At 42.2% G+C, this 18,952-nt stretch overlaps 1 protein-coding gene and 2 long non-coding RNA genes across 10 annotated transcripts in view; 1 reads left to right on the plus strand and 2 right to left on the minus strand.

Annotated features, from left to right (window-relative positions):
* FOXN3 (forkhead box N3) overlaps positions 1-18,952 on the minus strand; it is a 304,684-nt gene that overhangs the window by 177,167 nt on the left and 108,565 nt on the right. The window contains exon 1 of one of the 8 annotated variants that reach the window (XM_008165711.4): positions 10,502-10,622. The exons of the other annotated variants lie outside the window; for them this stretch is intronic. The gene's annotated coding sequence lies outside the window, so the exon portion shown is untranslated. Of the gene's footprint in view, positions 1-10,501; positions 10,623-18,952 lie in introns of those variants that run through there. 8 annotated transcript variants of the gene reach the window in all.
* The window catches only part of LOC122174519 (uncharacterized), a 75,138-nt gene that overhangs the window by 47,055 nt on the left and 9,131 nt on the right, over positions 1-18,952 (plus strand). The window lies entirely within an intron of this gene.
* Positions 12,509-13,540, minus strand: LOC135983186 (uncharacterized). Its single transcript, XR_010600725.1, has 2 exons — positions 12,820-13,540; positions 12,509-12,571 (listed from the first exon to the last, which is right to left on the minus strand). It is a non-coding gene; the product is annotated as an uncharacterized LOC135983186 (long non-coding RNA).

Genomic DNA, 18,952 nt, shown 5'->3' on the forward strand with positions numbered 1-18,952 from the left:
TCCTTCAGAGTCCCAGCAATCGAGCATTGCTCTTTTGGGGGACACAATCAAAGATACCTCTTTATTCACACTCTCCCCTAACAGTGGATACTGGTCGCCCCCTGGCAAGGGATATCCTGGTAGTAGTGATGTTTCTATTTATAGGAATGCACCCCTCCAGTACAAGATTATTAGGCTCCAATATTCAAAAGCAAGACACAACCAAATGCACCCAAATTAAAGCTGTGGCAACCGGATGTACCCATCCCTCAGCCCAGAAGAGACTAGGAGAGCAGACAAGTCTGAAGGTCAACAAATTGAGGGTTAGAAAAAACAAAGCAGGGGAAGCAAACTACCCAACACTGAAAACACTAACCCTTGCATTTTGTGTAGTCATAGCCCCATGCAAAATGGACGTCAAATGATATGGTAGTGCTTTTACACCCACTATGCACAGGGGTAAATTATAGTACAGGTGTAGGACAGTGGAAAATATCCCCACCAGCATCCTTACAATTTATACCAGAGAGCTCTTAGCTCAAGGGATTTAGTTTAGCAAATCCCAACTGCTGAGGTATGTATCCACTCACAGAGAAGTACTAAATTATCCAGGGCCCAATACAGTTAAAGCTCTATAGCTTTAAAAATGGAGCTATAAGTCTGACAGTTTGCTCCACCTGGGGATCTGTCCTCAAATGCTTTAAATTGCAACAGAAAACAAACCAGAAATCAACACAATCAGGGAGAAGGGAAACCATTTATTCCTTGGAGAAGCATGTTTTGAGGCCTTGACTAGGAAAAAAGGTACTTCATTCCCACCCAGTTGAGCTATCTCAACAGGATTGGTGTCAATTCAGTTGAGAAACCCACTTAACACCAATTGAGTTAAACTAGTTGAATTAAGCTAATTTAAAAAACAAAACAAAAAAAACCCCACCCACCCATTTTTTGTTAGTCTAGATAGGTTCTAAATGTGCAGCTGCATTCTGCATGAGTTCAAGAGCACTGTCTCTTAAGACAGTAAAATCCCAACAGCTAGGAGTTTTATAAATTTCTCATCTGTACAGCTCAAAATATTGCACAAATCTGGGTCAACAGAATTATACAAGTGGAGAAACTGAGGCACAGAGACTGACTTCACTTCAGTCAGTGGCAAAGCTAGATATAAACCCCAGGCCTCTTTACACAAAATTCCTACACCTATAAACTACTAGCTTTTATGTAGTGCTTTTCATCAGCAGATCTCAAAAGACTTTATAAAAGGAGGCTGGTATATTTATCCCCATGTACAGATAGGGAAACTGAGGCAGAGAGGGACATGACTTCCCCAAGGTCACACTAGTGGCAGAGTAGGGAATAGACAGACACCAGGTCTCCCAACTCACAGTCATAGTACTCTATGCACTAGGTAACATTTCCTGCTCTAATACTGTATTCACATAACTGAGTTAAGAAAAGAAAATCCAGATACAATTAACCACCTTTAAAATTAGCATAATTAATAGTTTTAAGGGTAATCCAAAAATCAAGCGTTTTCCATTCTGAATTAACAAAATCTGCAAATTAGTTTATAGCTACACCAAATTTTCCCTTCAACATAGGCCAGGTCTACACTAGAATTTTTTGCCCATACAATGTTGGTTAGAAGTAGGGTGACCAGATGTCTCGATTTTATAGGGATAGTCCCGATTTTTGGAGCTTTTTCTTACATAGGCACCTATTACCCCCACCCGCTGTCCCGATTTTTCACAATTGCTATCTGGTTACCCTAGTTACAGATGTGATTTTTATATTGGCAAAAGCACTGGTGTAGATGCAGTTACACCAGCAAAAAAGTGACTGTTTTTCCATTTGGAGCTGACACATAAATTCTGGTCACGTCTTGCTAAGATCTTCCCTTGCTGATAGGTTTTTCCCCTCTGTCTACTGAACTGATATTTCACATTCTTGCATGTTTTCTGAAAGCTATACCAGCAGCTGAATGTAAGAATGGAAACAATACCCATTAGACAACAAAATATCTTTATTACCTGCACCTAACAATACCCTGCAATCACACTTCTTTCTATCATGGAAGCACACTGTGGACCATTACCTTACACAATTCTTATCTCATGGCCATTTTGTTTTAAACAGAAACTAAATTACCAAATAACCCCACCCCCAGAAATTTACTCTAAGTACTTGGAGAAGTTCTTTAAGTAAGACAACTGACTCTTTATCAACATCAAAGAGGAGACATTCACCACGTTTGCCATTGGTTTCAAAAGTCAAGTGTCTTACAAAACTAAAACAACAAGGAGTCTGGTGGCACCTTAAAGACTAACAGATTTATTTGGGCATAAGCTTTCGTGAGTAAAAACCTCACTTCTTTGGATGTGAGGTTTTTACTCACGAAAGCTTATGCCCAAATAAATCTGTTAGTCTTTAAGGTGCCACCAGACTCCTTGTTGTTTTTGTAGATACAGACTAACACGGCTACCCCCTGATACTTTACAAAACTAAGTGGAATTCAGTTAATGAGCATTGTTTCAGACGTGTCAAGGGCAAAATCTCATGGGATACTGTTGTGGGATATAAAGACTATTGCATCTAAAATCTCAGTACCTATGTATGTATCCTGTTCAGATACAGAGTTCAATTCTATTCTGTTTCAAATCAGTAGTAAAATTTCCAATTGACTCAATGGGAGTAGGATCAATTCCTGAATGTTACAGCTTTTCTGTGGGAAAACAGGTCCTGCCACAGTAAGCCATAAGGATAACAAGCAGAGGATCAGCCCCAAAATGTTTGAAATGCATGTATGGTAAGCAGTATTCTCTACTGGCTAGAGCACAGGACTGGGGGACAGAAAACATGTATATTCCAGTCCTTGCGGTCAGCGACTGTGGCCATGTCTACAGGATCAGTGTTGCAGCAGCGCCGCTGCAGCATGTCGGTGAAGATGCGCTGTGCTGACAGGAGAGCACTTTCCCACTGGCATAATAAAACCACCTCCACAAGTGGCAGAAACTACGTAAATGGGAGAAGCTCCCCCACCAACATAGCACTATGCAGACCAGTGTTCATAGGTGCTGGAACTAGAAGTGCTGGGTGTGCTGCCACATCCCCTGACTTGAAGTGGTTTCAGTCATATACAGGGTTTACAGTTTGGTTCAATGGCTCTCAGCCACCCCCACTATCCCCAGAAGCACCCCTGCGAGCGCTTGTCGGTGTAACTTATGTCCCTCATGGGGGTGGTTTATTCACTCCCCTGAACGATGTAAGTTATGCTGACATAAGCTGAAGTGTAGATATAGCCTCAATGTGCAGCGGCAGTTAAAAAAGTGAACAGAATGCTGGAAATAATTAAGAAGGAATAGATAATAGGACAGAAAATATCACGTTGCCTCTATATTAATCCATGGTACGCCCACATCTTGAATACTGTGTGCAGATGTGGTCACCCCATCTCAAAAAAGATATATTGGAATTGGAAAAGGTTCAGAAAGGGGCAACAAAAATGATTAGGGGTATGGAACGGCTTCTGTCTGAGGAGAGATTAATAAGACGGGGATTTTTCAGCTTGGAAAGAGACGGCTAACGGGAGATATGATTGAGGTCTATAAAATCATGACTGGTATAGAGAAAGTAGATAAGGAAGTATCATGTACTATTTCTCATAACACAAGAATAGGGGTCACCAAATGAAATTAATAGGCAGCAGGTTTAAAACAAATAAAAAGAAGTATTTCTTCACACAACGCACAGTCAATCTGTGGAACTCCTTGCCAGAGGATGTTGTGAAGGCCAAGACCATAACAGGGTTCAAAAAAGAACTAGATAAATTCATGGAGGATAGGTCCATCAATGGCTATTAGCCAGGATGGGCGGGAATGGTGTCCCTAGCCTCTGTTTGCAAGAAGCTGGGAATGAGAAACGGGATAGATCACTTGATGATTACCTGTTCTGTTCATTTTCTCTGGGGCACCTGGCACTGGCCACTGTCAAAAGACAGGATACTGGGCTAGATGGACATGTGGTCTGACCCAGTAGGGCCATTCTTATGTTCTTATGTTGTGCAATCTTAGGGAAGTCACTGTGGCTCAGTTTCCCCATGTGTAAGTGGGGGATAATAAGATTGTAAGCTTTCTGGGGCAGGAAATCTCTTTTATTCTGTTTGTCCAGTGCGTAGCACAATGGAGTCTTTGTTCATTCCTAGGTGCTATCATAATACAAATAAACAACAATAATACTTTTGTAAAGGGCTTTTGACATTTTCAGATGAGAAGTGTTGTGTGTCCAGGAAGATCAGACTATATGTGGTGTCAAACATTTGTTAGAAGTATCTCCAGTAATTTATTATTGCACCATAGATAGCGATACAAGAATGTATTAACTTTCAATTCAATTTTGAGAAATACCAGTCACTGTTTCAAGTCTCTCTGTTTAATGAGGATTTCCAGGAATCTCTCTCTACCCCATTCCCTTACCCTCCATCCAGTCTGGAATCTCTGATATCTCCTGCAAGCTGAGCATGGCAAAGAGCACGACTCTGATCTTCCCTCCATCATCATCATCATCATCATCATCACTGGTGAGAACATTTTCCCTGTCCATTAGTCTGTTGATGTTCCACCACCCCTCTGAATATTTCTACTGTCTGCCCCAATCCCACAATGCATCAGGTTCAAACTTTTGGTCATCACCTTCAAGTTCCTACCCAACCCCAGTCTAACCTAGTCTCTGATCACATTGCTCTGATCAATCCACTCAGGGCATCAAGCCTTGCACCACCGTCAGTTTGTCTGTTTCTCCCACAACTGTCTCCATTTATTTTTTCCATGTCAACGCCTATTTATGGAGCACCTTGCCAGAGCCATCCTCCCAGGCTGCTACCTTCCCCTCAGACAAAGCTTTCCTGAAGACCCAGTTCTTTCAAGAGGTCTAAAAGAAATGTGCTGATTATGCCTGTGAATTATTATTTATGGTTTGTACTGCAGTTGTACCCAGAGCTCCCAGTTCTGATTGGGGCCCTTTTGTGTTAGGCATGCTGCAAGCACAGAAACAAACATGGTTCCTGCCCCAAAGAGTTTACAATCTATTTTATTTTACAGTCTCATTAGAAGGTTGTGATCCATACTGCTGTGCACTAGCCTTCACCGTTTTCTTCCTGCTCATTCTTCCTCCCCAGTGGTTTGTTTCCTCTTCTTGTTGTGTCATGTCTAAACTTAGCTTGTAATGTCCTTGGGGCAGGGATCCTGTCTTATGTCTATTGATGGCACCTTACACACATTTGGGCACTATTTAAAAAAACAGATTGTTAACACAATGCACTTTTGCCCTTATTTCCTCTTTTACACTTCCTGCTGCAACTGCTCCTCCCAAGTGACCTTTTTTGTTTCTTTTCTTCCCCACATTGTATTTCTGCCTTCTTTCATACCGCCACTTATGCTGGGCATTTCCTCTTCTTGTTCATCAAATGACTACTTAGAGTCACATGCTAACCTCCCTTTCCCCACATCTATATAATGGAGTCCACCTCCACACGCACACATTAGGAGGGGATAATAGAGGTTCTCATGATGATGGATACATATTGCACAAGTCTGATACCAACAGCACTCCTATTTACTGATGGGAGACCTCTACTGTGACCATTCCCTGTGATACATATAATCAGAGTTACATAACTGTTTTATCCTCTCATTTAAACATTCCTCAAGTTCTCAATTACACCAATTGTGGAAACCCAACAGAAAGAGCTGAATTTGTGAGAAAATGAGTATCAGTGCAAAGCTTTATAAGAGGCATACATCTTGCCAGTGATCAGACGAAACAAAGTTATATGTTTCTTTAGTTTTGGTGTTCCATGAACCTCAGTATAATTAATTTTGAATAATCAGAACAACACAATACAGTGTTTCATGTAAAAGTTCCTTTGTAAAATGGTGCACAGAAGTTTATGATGCCATTGTAGTTTACACACACCTGCAACTTCTAAGGAAATGGTTATACTTTGTACTAAAATTATATACAGCTGTCAAACGATCAGTAGTTAAAGGGGGTGGGGAGAAAAATCACATGCTACTTTGTTCCACATACAATTATTAAGCCAGGTCTACAGTAAGTGCCCTTTACCAGTACAGCCATATCAGAATAGTATACCAGCAAAGCACTCCTAGTATGTATACAGTTTATACCAGCAAAAGTGCAGTTTTGCTGGTATCGCATATTCCAGCCCCCTCCCCCTGAACAAACAAACCATAACAGTAAAAGTGCAACTTTGCAGTACAACTGCAGCTACTCTAGGAGCTTTTGTGGGCATAGCTGTCAATCAGAGATCACAAGTCACTACACCCCCGACCAACATAGTTATACCAGCACAAGCCTGTAGTGTAACCTGTCTTTCTAGTTTACATTCAGATTTTGCAGGAGACAGAAACAAAATGAGTTTTTCATTTTCAAACTTTTCTGGTGTTTGATGGACCAGATTCTGTTGTCAGTTACACTGGTATAACAGTAATTTGCCCTTGTATTATCTCTAACTCAGAATTCCTCGTACCACAATTGTATGACTAACCTGCCAAAGTTATCAAAGACAGAAATCAACTGGATTTGATTTTATCTTTTTGGATGCAGGGAGAAGGAAATGAAGCAACCAAAGTCACATACAAAGCAAAAAAATTCAATTTTGAATAATAAAGTTACCTAGGAAAACAGTAACTAACACAAATTAATACTGTTACAAAGTTTTACTGTTGGATAGACCTGCTAAAAACAAATTACAATTATTTCTGGGTCAAATCTGGAAGTCCTTACTCAGATTTTCTTGAAATAAAAGCTCTTCATTTCAGTAAGACCTGAATAAGAACTTTAGGCTTTGGCCCTTTATTTGTATATCCACAAATGCAATTTAAGTTAGCATAGTAGAATCTTGCGTGTGACAATTTATGGGAGATATTGCATGGAATCAGAAGGCATGTCTTCCACAGATTTAAAGGAAGTTCTAAAGATCATCACTTTTTACACAGTCTTGATCTTTCAGCAGTTCCACACTTACTTTTAGTGAAACTCACCTTGAGTAATATAGCTATCAGTAAACTGTTAATTCCTAGAGATGTGTGCCTTGCTTAAAATGTGAGCTTTTTCTTAAAATCGTATCTATTCTTGGAGACAGGGTTTGCAACCAGTTAGTAGCATGACTGACACTAAATAAAGTGTGTTCACACGCCAAGTAAATGTTGATCATGTTGTAATTGTGATATTAACAACACTTTGCTCTTACCAGTAGCCTAGGCTAGCACATGACCGTTTCCCTATAACCAGTACTTAATTCTCTGTGTGGATGGGACTCACTAGCTATGCCTGTCTGCCTAAACAGATGGACAGTCTTTTTTCCCCTGAGCAAGATACCTGCCTCACATGCTACTATGGCTGTTCTGTGTGCATGTTTTCTGGACACTGCTTCCCACTAAGGCACTATGGGATTGCTGGCCAGATTTTCCCAGAATGCACTGATACTAACATAGGGTGTGTGATAGGTGTAGACACACAGACTCAGCGGATGCACGGTTGTATTTGAAAAAAGCTGCTATGTGGATACACTTTGTAATCTGGTAGGATGAGAACATTACAAACTGATTTAAGGTATCAGAGGGGTAGCCGTGTTAGTCTGGATCTGTAAAAAGCAACAGAGAGTCCTGTGGCACCTTAAAGACTAACAGATGTATTGGAGCATAAGCTTTCGTGGGTGAATACCCACTTCGACAGACACATGCGTGGGTATTCACCCACGAAAGCTTATGCTCCAATACAAACTGATTTTAAAAAATCAAGTTGTGTTTAAGGCCTTGGCTACACTTACCCGGTAGTTCGGCGGCGAGCGATCGAACTTCTGGGTTCGACTTATCGCGTCTAGTCTGGACGCGATAAGTCGAACCCGGAAGTGCTCGCCGTCGACTGCGGTACTCCAGCTCGGCGAGAGGAGTACCGCGGAGTCGATGGGGGAGCCTGCCTGCCGAGTGTGGACCAAGGTAAGTTCGAACTAAGGTACTTCGAACTTCAGCTACGTTATTCACGTAGCTGAAGTTCCGTACCTTAGTTCAAATTAGGGGGTTAGTGTAGACCTGGCCTAAGAGTCCTACCAAATACACTGTGGAAGGAGACCAAGTTAAAATTGTGGGGAGGGTGTGCAAAGGGAACCTGAAACAGTAACATCTGCAGTAGATTTCCCTCTTCTCCTTGGGTCCTCTGCAGGGCTATAGGGTGCTGAGGAGGTTGAACCAGAGAGCAGCTGCCATGCACAGCATGCTCTCAATAGATAAGGAAAAAGACTCCGTGGAATAAGAACACTGAATTTACTGACCAGAAGTAATTCCCAAATCTCTACAGAAACTTCTCACAGAGCGTGAACCATGGTGGGGGAATTGAGACATCATGGCATGGGAGTTAGGCAGAGGGAAAGAGAAAGGGGTAGTTTCTGGTTTCCACTGGGTGGGGGTTTCTGCTCCTCCATTGTGGTTGGGGATCCTCATGGTTGGGGTTGGATCCCTGCTTCATGCTGGGTCTGTTGGCACCACCCCTGCCTCTCTGGAAACAGACAGCCTCACCTAACAGATGGCATAATCTGGAAGATTTAGGGTCTCACTCTGACGCACCACAGATGTTTGGTAGGAAAGTTTCCTTACCTACATGTTTCCCTCATCCAGAAGGGATGGTGATGGCCTTAATAAACAACTACTTTGTGAAAAGCCCCAGTTCTGCAAACACTTATGCATGTGCAATAATGGTTACAGGATTGGAGCCTAAATTTTCTACCACTACACAACATTTTGAAACAAATTACGATATAGAAAAGTCAATTATGGTGGGTGGGTGTGTATATGCATTTTAATGTATCTGCTTTATTTGCTCCACCCTTGCTTGTTAAACCACTTTCAGCATTTTTTTAAACGCAAACAAACAAAACAAAAGAGCTTTTGCTGGAAAAACTTCTTAATTCTGAAAGTTACTGGACCAGCACTGGGTAATAGAATGGGGGTTTCAATAGAACACAAAAGCAAATCCAGACTTGAAAAGAGACAGGCTGTCCTGCTACAAGCCAGTCAACTGCCAAACTGTCATTTTGCTGTGCCGCTGAACAGAAGGCCCATGTAATGACAACCACAAAACTCATTTAGACTCTGAAAAGGTGACTAATGAGCTCATTCATGCTGCCTATAAATTATTCACTTACAACACTGACCCCACTCAAGACAAACAGCAAAGTAAACTTTAAACACTGGGATCCAAGGCCTTCTGAGGAGTCAGAGTTACTTCTGTCAAACATTTCACAATAAAACAGAAACTACACTTGCTTCTGTTTCATTGTCAAATTCACTCTTCTATTTACACTTCTTTTTACTACTTTTAATCAATTTAAAGTAGATGCAGCCGTTACACATTTATTTCTCTGTTGCCCACTTTTTCCATTAGTTATTACAGGCAATCAAAAAGCACTATAAATAGTTTTAAATTAGATTCTTCAGAAATTGAAGCCTGACCTTAAAATGCAATGCCGGTCTCTACAGTGCTAAGAACACAAGTGCACACATGATTAACAAGTGCTATGTCCAAATGGAAACAAAATGACAATCATTTTCAGTTATTTTGGGGTTTGATTTATGTGCTCTAGTTTAGGGTAAAATATTTCTTCAGAACACTGTTAATCCAACCTGCCTCCTGAGATTTGTGATTATTTAAATTTCCATTAAAATTTATAATCTGTGACAACATGAAAATGGAGGCATTTTTAAAGATATATTTTGGTTTTTAGGCGCTGGAATATACAAAAACTTTTTCCCAAAAGTACCATATTAATGAAGATGACTTTCCTCATTCTGTTTAATGTGAAGTAAGAGAGTTTATAGTTTACCGTTATCATTGTAAATAATGTTTGCTGTAACAAAAGTGGTTGCTGTATGTAGCAGTTCACATCAATTGGGACTTTTGTCTGAGTAAAGACTGCAGACACTTTATGATTATCCAGATAAATTGCTCACATATTTAGAAGTGCAGTTTAGTAAATTTTGATGTGACGTAGCAATTCATACAAAGACTGAAGTTAAAATGACATTAAGGGCTGAATTCTGCTCTTTGAAACATGCCCAACCCCCGCTGAAATCAATTAGAGTTACACATGTCTGTACTGAAATACACGTCTGTACTTAATTCCAAGGGTGAGAAATGCCTAGCCAGAAGTGTAAGCGAGGAAACTCATAGTTAAAAGTGAAATTGCTATTCTGAGCTAATTTAATACATTAGACACTGCAGGGTCTCCAAACAATGCCAGACCTTAAATAACACACGATACCTAGGCACAAGAAAAAGGGAGTTAAAGATGGAGTTTTACAACTTCAACTTTGAATTTCCTCCTGGCTTTTTCTCATTTTAAGTCAAATCCATAGTGTTAGAATTGTATTTTTAATCACCCCTTTTCTTCCAAAACAAAAAATATTAATGAAATGGAACAAGAACCTTGGAAAAAGACTTTTCTACCTACCAACAGCAATTTGGATAGCCTTCATGTGTTTACATTCACATTTCCGAGTCTACAAGAAAAACACGCTTAGATCCTTGCTTGCACTGTTTGTGTTGCTTTGTAAAAAGGCAAGTGATTAAAAAAAAAAAAAAAAAAAAAAGACAAAGCAGTGGAGTATTCTGCAACCACACAGCATGCAAGTCCTAACTTATCAGTAGCTCTCCACCTGATGAGATTCCTGAGCTTCTCCTAGCTGAAGGGTGTTGGCAAAAAAGCTGCTTTGAAACAGTGTCACATGTCCTGCCCCAATAACCTGTCTGACAAGCAGAGTTCACTTCACAGTTCATTGGTGGGAAATGTGGGAGCTTCCCACATTAGTCTTTCCACACCCTGCTCCTGATTTTTCTAATGACAAGCCATTGTGATGTCAGTTTTGCCCCAGGACTTGGTCTGGTTTGCATAAAAACAACCTACAGTTGGCTGCAAAAATCAGAAGAATAATGGGGGGGACAAACTGATATTAAAACTTTTTAATTACATGTATTTGCAAAAGAGGCACAAACTACAAAATCTTTCAACAATGATCAACAACTGAAATTGAATATTCAATACTGCTAACCTATCTTGGGGTTTTATAGCTAGGTAGACAATAATAATATTCATATTATTCATATTATATAATATCTTTATTACCTGCTCCTAACAATACCCTGCAATCACACTTCTTTCTATCATGGAAGCACACTGTGGACCAATATATTCATATTATTTTAAGAAATCAACAATCAAGACATTCACAAAGCAAACAACTTTTACATTCAACTTTCCCTGGGAAAACTCTGGTCCCCTAGAGCAGTGGTTCTCAAACTTGGGCTGCTGCTTGTTCAGGGAAAGCCCCTGGTGGACTGGGCTAGTTTGTTTACCTGCCGCATGCGCAGGTTCGGCTGATCGCGGCTCCCAATCACCACTTCAGGCCAATGAGGGCTGCAGGAAGTGACGCGGGCCGAGGGACGTGCTGGCCACCCTTCCTGCAGCCCCCATTGGCCTGGAGCCGCGATCGGCAGAACCTGCGGACACGGCAGGTAAACAAACCGGCCCGGCCCGGCCCGCCTGGGGCTTTCCCTGAATAAGCAGCGGCCCAAGTTTGAGAACCACTGCCCTAGAGTAATAATATCTATCTTTTTGTAAGAGATTATCTTCCCCACTCACCTCTTCATCAAGCACAGGTCCCAAACCTGTTACTCATATACTTAACTTTGCACTCTATGAATAGTCCCAGGGAAATCAATTGTACTTAGGGTTGCCAGGCATCCGGTTTTCAACAGAAATGCTCGGTCGAAAAGGGACTCTGGTGGCTCCGGTCAGCGGCACAGCAGGGCTAAAGCAGAGGCGGCCATGGGGGTTACATGTGCTGCCCCCGCCCCAAGCATCGGCTTCACAGCTCCCCCGGGCCAGGAACTATGGCCAATGGGAGCTGTGGGGGTGGCACCTGTGGGCACAGGTAGTGCACGGAGACCCCTGGCTGCCCCTGTATCTAGGGGCCGCAGGGACATGCAGGCTGCTTCCGGGAGCCGTCTGAGGTAAGCACCGCCTGGATCCCTCACCCCAACCCCCTGCCCTGAGCCCCCTTCCGCACCTAAATTCCTCCTCAGAATCAGCACCCCCCACATACCCCAACCCCCTGCCCCAGCCCTGAGCTCCCTCCCACACTCTAACCCCTTGGCCCCACCCAGCGCCCCCTCCTGCACCCCTCATCCCTGGCCCCACCCCCTTCCACACCTCAACCCCCTGCCCCAACCTGGCAAAAGTGAGTGAGGGTGGGCAGAGCGAGCAATGGAAGGGAGAGGGGATGGAGTGAGCGGGGGGCAGGGCCTCGGATTGGGGGCGGGGGGCAGGCGGCGGGGCAAGGGTGTTCGGTTTTGTGCGATTAGAAAGTTGGCAACCCTAATGGGACTACACATAGTGCATAAAGTTAAGCACATGCATAAGTCTTTGCAAGATCAGGACCTTAGTCTATAGATTTTTCACTTTATTTTTGGTAAAACTTTTGGCCTTGATCCTGCAAATATTTACACACTTCAGTAACTTCACCTATGTGCAAAAAGAAGAACAGGAGGACTTGTGGCACCTTAGAGACTAACAAATTTATTAGAGCATAAGCTTTCGTGGACTACAGCCCACTTCTTCGGATGCATATAGAATGGCATCCGAAGAAGTGGGCTGTAGTCCACGAAAGCTTATGCTCTAATAAATTTGTTAGTCTCTAAGGTGCCACAAGTCCTCCTGTTCTTCTTTTTGCGGATACAGACTAACACGGCTGCTACTCTGAAACCTTTCACCTATGTGAGCACTCTCATGGAAGTCAATAGGACATTCACAGGGTGTAAAGTTAAGCACATGTATAAGTCTGTGTAGGATTGGGATCTTAGGTGCCGGGACCCACGTAAGCAGATCAGCATCCATGTAAAGCTCCACTGAAGTTTGGGCTCCATAGTGGTGCTGAAGTTCTTTTCTCACAAATCAGCTTGTAGGATAAAGGAGTTAGGCCTTGATCTTGTGAAGGACATATGCCCATGCTTAACTTTATGCACAACGAGTAGTCCCCTACTGAGTTCCATAATATTTGCAATTGAAAGTTACATAGGGCAAGGGTTCAGAGTTGGCTCTCACATAAACTGGTGTCCACTCCAGGTTACTGCAATGGAGTTACTCTGGATTTGCACCAGTGTTAAGGGAAACCAGCATCTGGCTCTTTGTCTTTTTTTTTTTTTCTTCTTTCTGTAAAATGTTGTGTTCACCTATGGCACAATACCACTAAGGCTGATTAAATGGATCTCCCCTTATTGCAGTACAGACAGCTAAGCTAATGCATTTTAATCTCACACTTCAGTCTTTGCAGCAACCTTAGTGATTTAATTAAATAATAATAATACGAATAAAAACACATATCCATCAATGAGTGGCTGGTAATACATTTATTTGTAAGCAGAGATTTTTTAAGTTAAGTTCTAAATACACTGAACTTTACAGCAACACTTTGTAGCTACCATAACAACCACATCTTATATATACAACTCATATCCAATTCAGGGCAGAAGAGCAGTCCATTTTGTAGCAAAGACCAGTGCTGTTTTGTGGATCAGCTGGCAAGATGTTTTCTAAAGCAGCTCAGATCAGTCAACAACAATCTCCCCCTAGAGTCCAAGTACATCACCTCAAAAATATGTCTCAGCTCTTCTGGCACTGAGCCTGGGAACCCAAATCTGTCCCTGGTCCAGATCTTCCAGTTGGCAGCACAACAAATTGCTGCCCTGCCACCAAGGTGGAAAGTCATTTTTCACTCATTATGTTATTTCAAAAATAGAGCACTTGCTTTATTTAAAAGAGAAAAAAAAAAAAACCAATACATTGTGCTTTAGGAAATCTACAGCCCACAAAGCTCCTTTGCTTTATAAAGCCATACAGACAAGGGATCGAGTTAGAACAATGTGAATTAATATCCCAAGAAGTTTGAGCTGAAAAATAAACTCAGACTGAATATTCTATTGCTCTCAATCCATTGGGCCCATGCCAGTCAGGCTTGAACTATGCATCACTAATGCCCTTTCCTGTGATCTTTGCAGTGGCTTGGGGTGGATATCATCTAGATCTGCATCAGAGATTTCCCTCTATTTCATCTTGTGGAGTTTTTCTATGCATATTTTCCCTATAGTCTTCATGGGATTTACATCAGCTGTCACATAACAGAGCTAGCTGCACCTCGGTACCCTTCTGATCTCTCTAAATTTACCCTTCAGGTGTCAGTCCTCACGCCTTTATCTTAATCCATTGCAGGGTGGAATTATGCAATTCTTCCACTCTTACACCAGGCCTTCGGCTACAATATACCCTGTGAATCAATGCGCTTTCCCAGCAGGTCTTACTGTGGCTCTTCCCTTCAGGTGACTCTGACCAGAGGCGACTACAGTGACTCAACAGCCTTCTTAAACCAAAGTATTATTTAATTTAACAGCAGGAATAAAGCATTTAGAGAAAAAGGACTTTAAAAACAATAAACAGTCTACACATGTGTATCTTACCTAAAGGTTCACCTGGACGTATAATTAAGGCCAGCTGTTGCTGCAGCTGGCCCCTCTCCCTCCAATTAGTCCCCAGATCCTCATGATAACCTAGGCAGACCTAACTTTTTCAGACACCCCAGGGGGCATCTGAATCTTAGTCTGGTTCTCCTAAACAACTCTTCCGAACAATTTCCATCTCTTTTGAGAGACAGACAGTCTCCTTTTTAACATGCTATAGTTGATCTCAGCCATGCAGAGGCCTTTTTTCTGTCATGGCATTGTCCCTTAACAGCTCTCAAGCGTTTGCTGAGAAGTGGCTTATTGTGAGCCAGTTTTTTCCTTTTTCCTACAGCCCTCTAGTAATTAAACCAATATATTCATACAGTAAACATCCCCAAAACAGGTCAACCTACAGTATTCCTCCAGTATTTCAGAACAGCTGCGATTCTGTCACATGAACTATTTTGGATTTATAGATATTTATAGCTTGGCTTTGAGATCCTCAGATGGATGGGAAGCACAGCCAGTGGGTTTCCAGATGGAATTAGGTTTCCAAGTATTGGTGCTGCTGTTCACTTCTGCAGGTGGTGGTGAAAGGATTTAGTTCCATTGACTTTTAACTGACTTTCAGTGAGGCTTGGGTGTTTCCAGAGCCCTTTGGTGCTTTTGAAAATGTCTCTCTAAAGCCCTAAATAATAATATCTAGCTCTTATATAGCACTGTACAACAGCAGATCTCAAAGTGCTTTACAAAGAGATCAATGTCATTATCCCCCTTTTACAGATGTGAAAACTGAGGCGCGGAGATGACATGACATGATGTGCCCAAGGCCACCCAGAAACCAATGGCAGACCCCAGCATAGAATGCATGTCTCCCAAGTTGCTGTCCAGAGCTCTAGCCACCCTGCCTCCTAGGAATAGCCTGACATCTTTCTACCTGAGGGATTGTTCTCCCCATGCCATATTGTATAGTTGTGATTAACAGAGATGCTTGAGGTGGAGCTGCCTCACTATAAATTGGAGACAGTTGCTGGCATGATGTTATCCTTAAGAGGTCCTCACCTTTGAACCTGCCCCTCCAGTTCTCCCAAAGCCTGGATTTGTTAACCTTCCTGGTGTGCTGCAAAGCCCATCTTTTCCCCAGTTTTTGAGGAAGTGGTTGGTGGTGAATTGGAAGGGTTTTAGTTTAGTTGAATTCATCAATATATTATGAAGAAACAGTCCTTTCTATTGTGTTGCTAAGTGCATGGTCTATTTTTCTGGTAGGGGATAAGTGCCCAGAGGACTGGATGGGGCACCTAAAGAGGCCTTTACATTTCCAAAGAAATGAAATACATTTAAAACCATAGCATGGAATATCCATTTCCTGGCAAAGGGAATGTCTGTCTATCCACCCACCCTTACAGATTTGCAAAGAGAGAGAACACTTCTAGGTACGCTACGGGAACTCATTTGCTAGATTAAAAACAAAAACAAAACAGTGCAAATTCACTAGTGGTGTAAATGGGTGTAACTACACAGACTTCAGTGTAGTTGCAACCATATACACTGTCAGGGTAACAATCACCTTCTACCTAAGCCTATGGCAGAGGTGAATTTCACCTGGAATGAATTTGGCCCAATACTATACATATTGTGATGAACAAGTTCATCATGATTGCTGTTGGTTACTTTATTTCCCAGGAAGCTCCCACGTGGCTCAGCAGCTGTGGCCTGAGGGAGAGAAGCAACAAGCACTGCCTGCAGCTCCATTGCCTGCTGCAGAAGGTGGCTACTGGCAGAAAGCCAGACACTGTTAAAGGGAAGAGACTTTTCCTATTCTCCAGCAAGACTCTTTAGCAGTAGCAGCCACTAGCTCAGCCTCCAGCAATTTCCTACCCACTTCAGCACCACTTGCAGGTTTGCCAGATACTATTCAAACAGCAACAGAGGTGAAATCCTGCCCCAATGAAGTCAGTGAGAATTTTGCCATTGACTTCAGTGTGGACAAGGTTGCATCCAAGTCTAGAGGCCAGAGTCTCCTGTCACTTACGCTGGTGTAAATCAGGCATAGCTCTATTCAAGCCAATGGACAGAGAAGAATCAGCCCCAGCAATACCTTTCTTAGAGAAGGGGACGAGGAGCCATGTTGCTTTACACAGAGTCCCGGCCCAAGCACTGGGATTCTGCCTTTGTCCCCAGATGTCACTCTGATGGCTCGAAAGTCGGGTTGTGATGTTATGGGGATAATCTCATTTAAATAGTTCTGTCCCTCTGCTGGGATTCTTCTGTTTTTTAACTATGTAACCCAGTAATAAAACAGCTTGGGATCCTATTTCCCATAGGTGTTATTTTGGTGCTTATTAGTGATCACCTTTGGTCTTCAGCACCTCCTTGCAGCAAAACCAGGCAACACAGAAAACCTGCCTCAGTTTCCCTAATGGAACTGAGGTTGTAGATTAGGCAGTTAGAACTCCCTCAGACAGACATCTCCCCCAGTCCTCCTTATGTAAATGGGTTTGTATTTCAAACAATCCCTCTGACTCTACTTCAGGCAGGAGTCATCCAGCTCTCCCCTTTGGAGCTGGACTTGTAACTTAGGCAAGCTGTAGGGCCTTAGCCAGTTTCTCATTCAACTGGTCCCTTTTCCCTCCAATCAGTTCCCAGTTCCAGAGGGCTCAGCAGGCCAGCTTTCACCTGCTGATGGCTGCCCTGCTATGAGGGAGGAGCATATAAACTGGTCCCCTTTTCAAAACTCATCCCAATTTGCTGGGGAGACATAAGCCCTGCCCACTCTGTAAGGTTCCTGATTCTGGACTCTTAAAGAAACAGTGACGGGATTTCCTCTCAACCACTATTTATTCCCAGGACCACTTCCTCTCTCCTAATTTCTTCTAGGTCTTTTTATAGCAGACCTGCCAAAACCTTAGAGAGCCATGCCACACGATAGCCCTGGGCTGACCCCTAGAAACCACAATCCTTAAGGGGACAGACCACCCCATCACAGCACTGAACCCAGCAAAATGTACATAGAGGTCAGTGATAACTGCATGCTGACCCATATTGCCTCATTGTTTTCTAATCATTCCCTATCTGTATCCATTTGTTGTCTCTTGTTTTATTCTTTGATTGTAAGCTCTTTGGGGGCAAGGACCATCATTTTGTCCTGTGTTTGTACAGCGCCTAGCACAATGTGGTCCTGGTCTATAGCTGGGACTCCTAGGCACTAGGTCAATGCAAATAAATAAGTGGGTCCTATATGATATTGAGCACCAATGGGGGTGGGGGGAACCTCAGCCTTCTGCAGGTTCAGACAGGACACTCAGCACCACAAAGGATCAAGTCATTACCTAATACTTTGTTCACAGAAGGGCATTTCTTTGGTGCACCAGCCCACACTCTTCACAATTGTCAACCCTCCTTCAAACCTAGTCTATCATGTGAAAAATCATTTAGATTTGGAAACTTCTCATTGTCATGTAGCTAAAACAAAGATGAATTGGGAATTCCTTTCAAGCATGCTAGTTTCTCAGTTAACTTAGTGGCATATCTGATTTCTTTGACAACAGTGTATTTTTATCCTTGTAACAAGCAAAAAGCAAATTCAACCCAGAATATTAAGTTTTCTTTGTCTCCTTCAAGCCAGCCAAGTTTTTGGTTTTATTATTATTACACTTTCCTTTTTGCCCTGGGCTTCAGCACTCTACTTCTGAAGAGGGAGCCTCTGCCCAGGAATCTATGTTACAGAATATTACTCCTACCTACATAAATTGACCGAATATACAATAGGTCACCTTAAGGAGAAAGTTCAGGCCAACAGATTTCACATCAAAATCGGCAACTGGCAATAGCTATAGATTTCCATGCCTTCATCTCTCCCAGCATGTATGTCATATGCCCATGATGGTAACTCAAACCCTTATGGAAAAGTCCTGAATAATTGCATCAAAAATAATAACTTCTCTCTAGGTTTTGTAAGATGATCTTCTACAATGTAACAGAAAATTATATCCCTGGCATAGAATTCTATAAGTGGATAAAAAGCCCATTAAAAGACTTCATTCCCTGCTCAGCTCTGATTAAAGTGACTTCAGTGCAGTAGCACCAGGGATTGTCCAAAATATTCACATGAGAAGCCAGGACTAGAACCTAGATTGTCTAACTCCCAATTCTCGGATTTAAACCACTAGACCATGCTTCTTCAATAATGATATAAACATTATATAAAGGAACTATGAGTTAGTGTCTCATGGATTTAGAAAACAATTTTTGAAGCATAGGGCAGGGGCTCATTCAAATGAATGTGCGTATGTAAGTATTTTAAATTCAGCGAGTTCAGTTTGACACACCTGCTGAACTAACTTCTCATAAATCGTGTGATAATTACCTAAAGTTATGAACACAATATATATTCTTTATAAGGGTATATACA

This window comes from Chrysemys picta, chromosome 4 (genome assembly GCF_011386835.1).
Source record: "Chrysemys picta bellii isolate R12L10 chromosome 4, ASM1138683v2, whole genome shotgun sequence".
Taxonomy (NCBI): domain Eukaryota; kingdom Metazoa; phylum Chordata; order Testudines; family Emydidae; genus Chrysemys; species Chrysemys picta.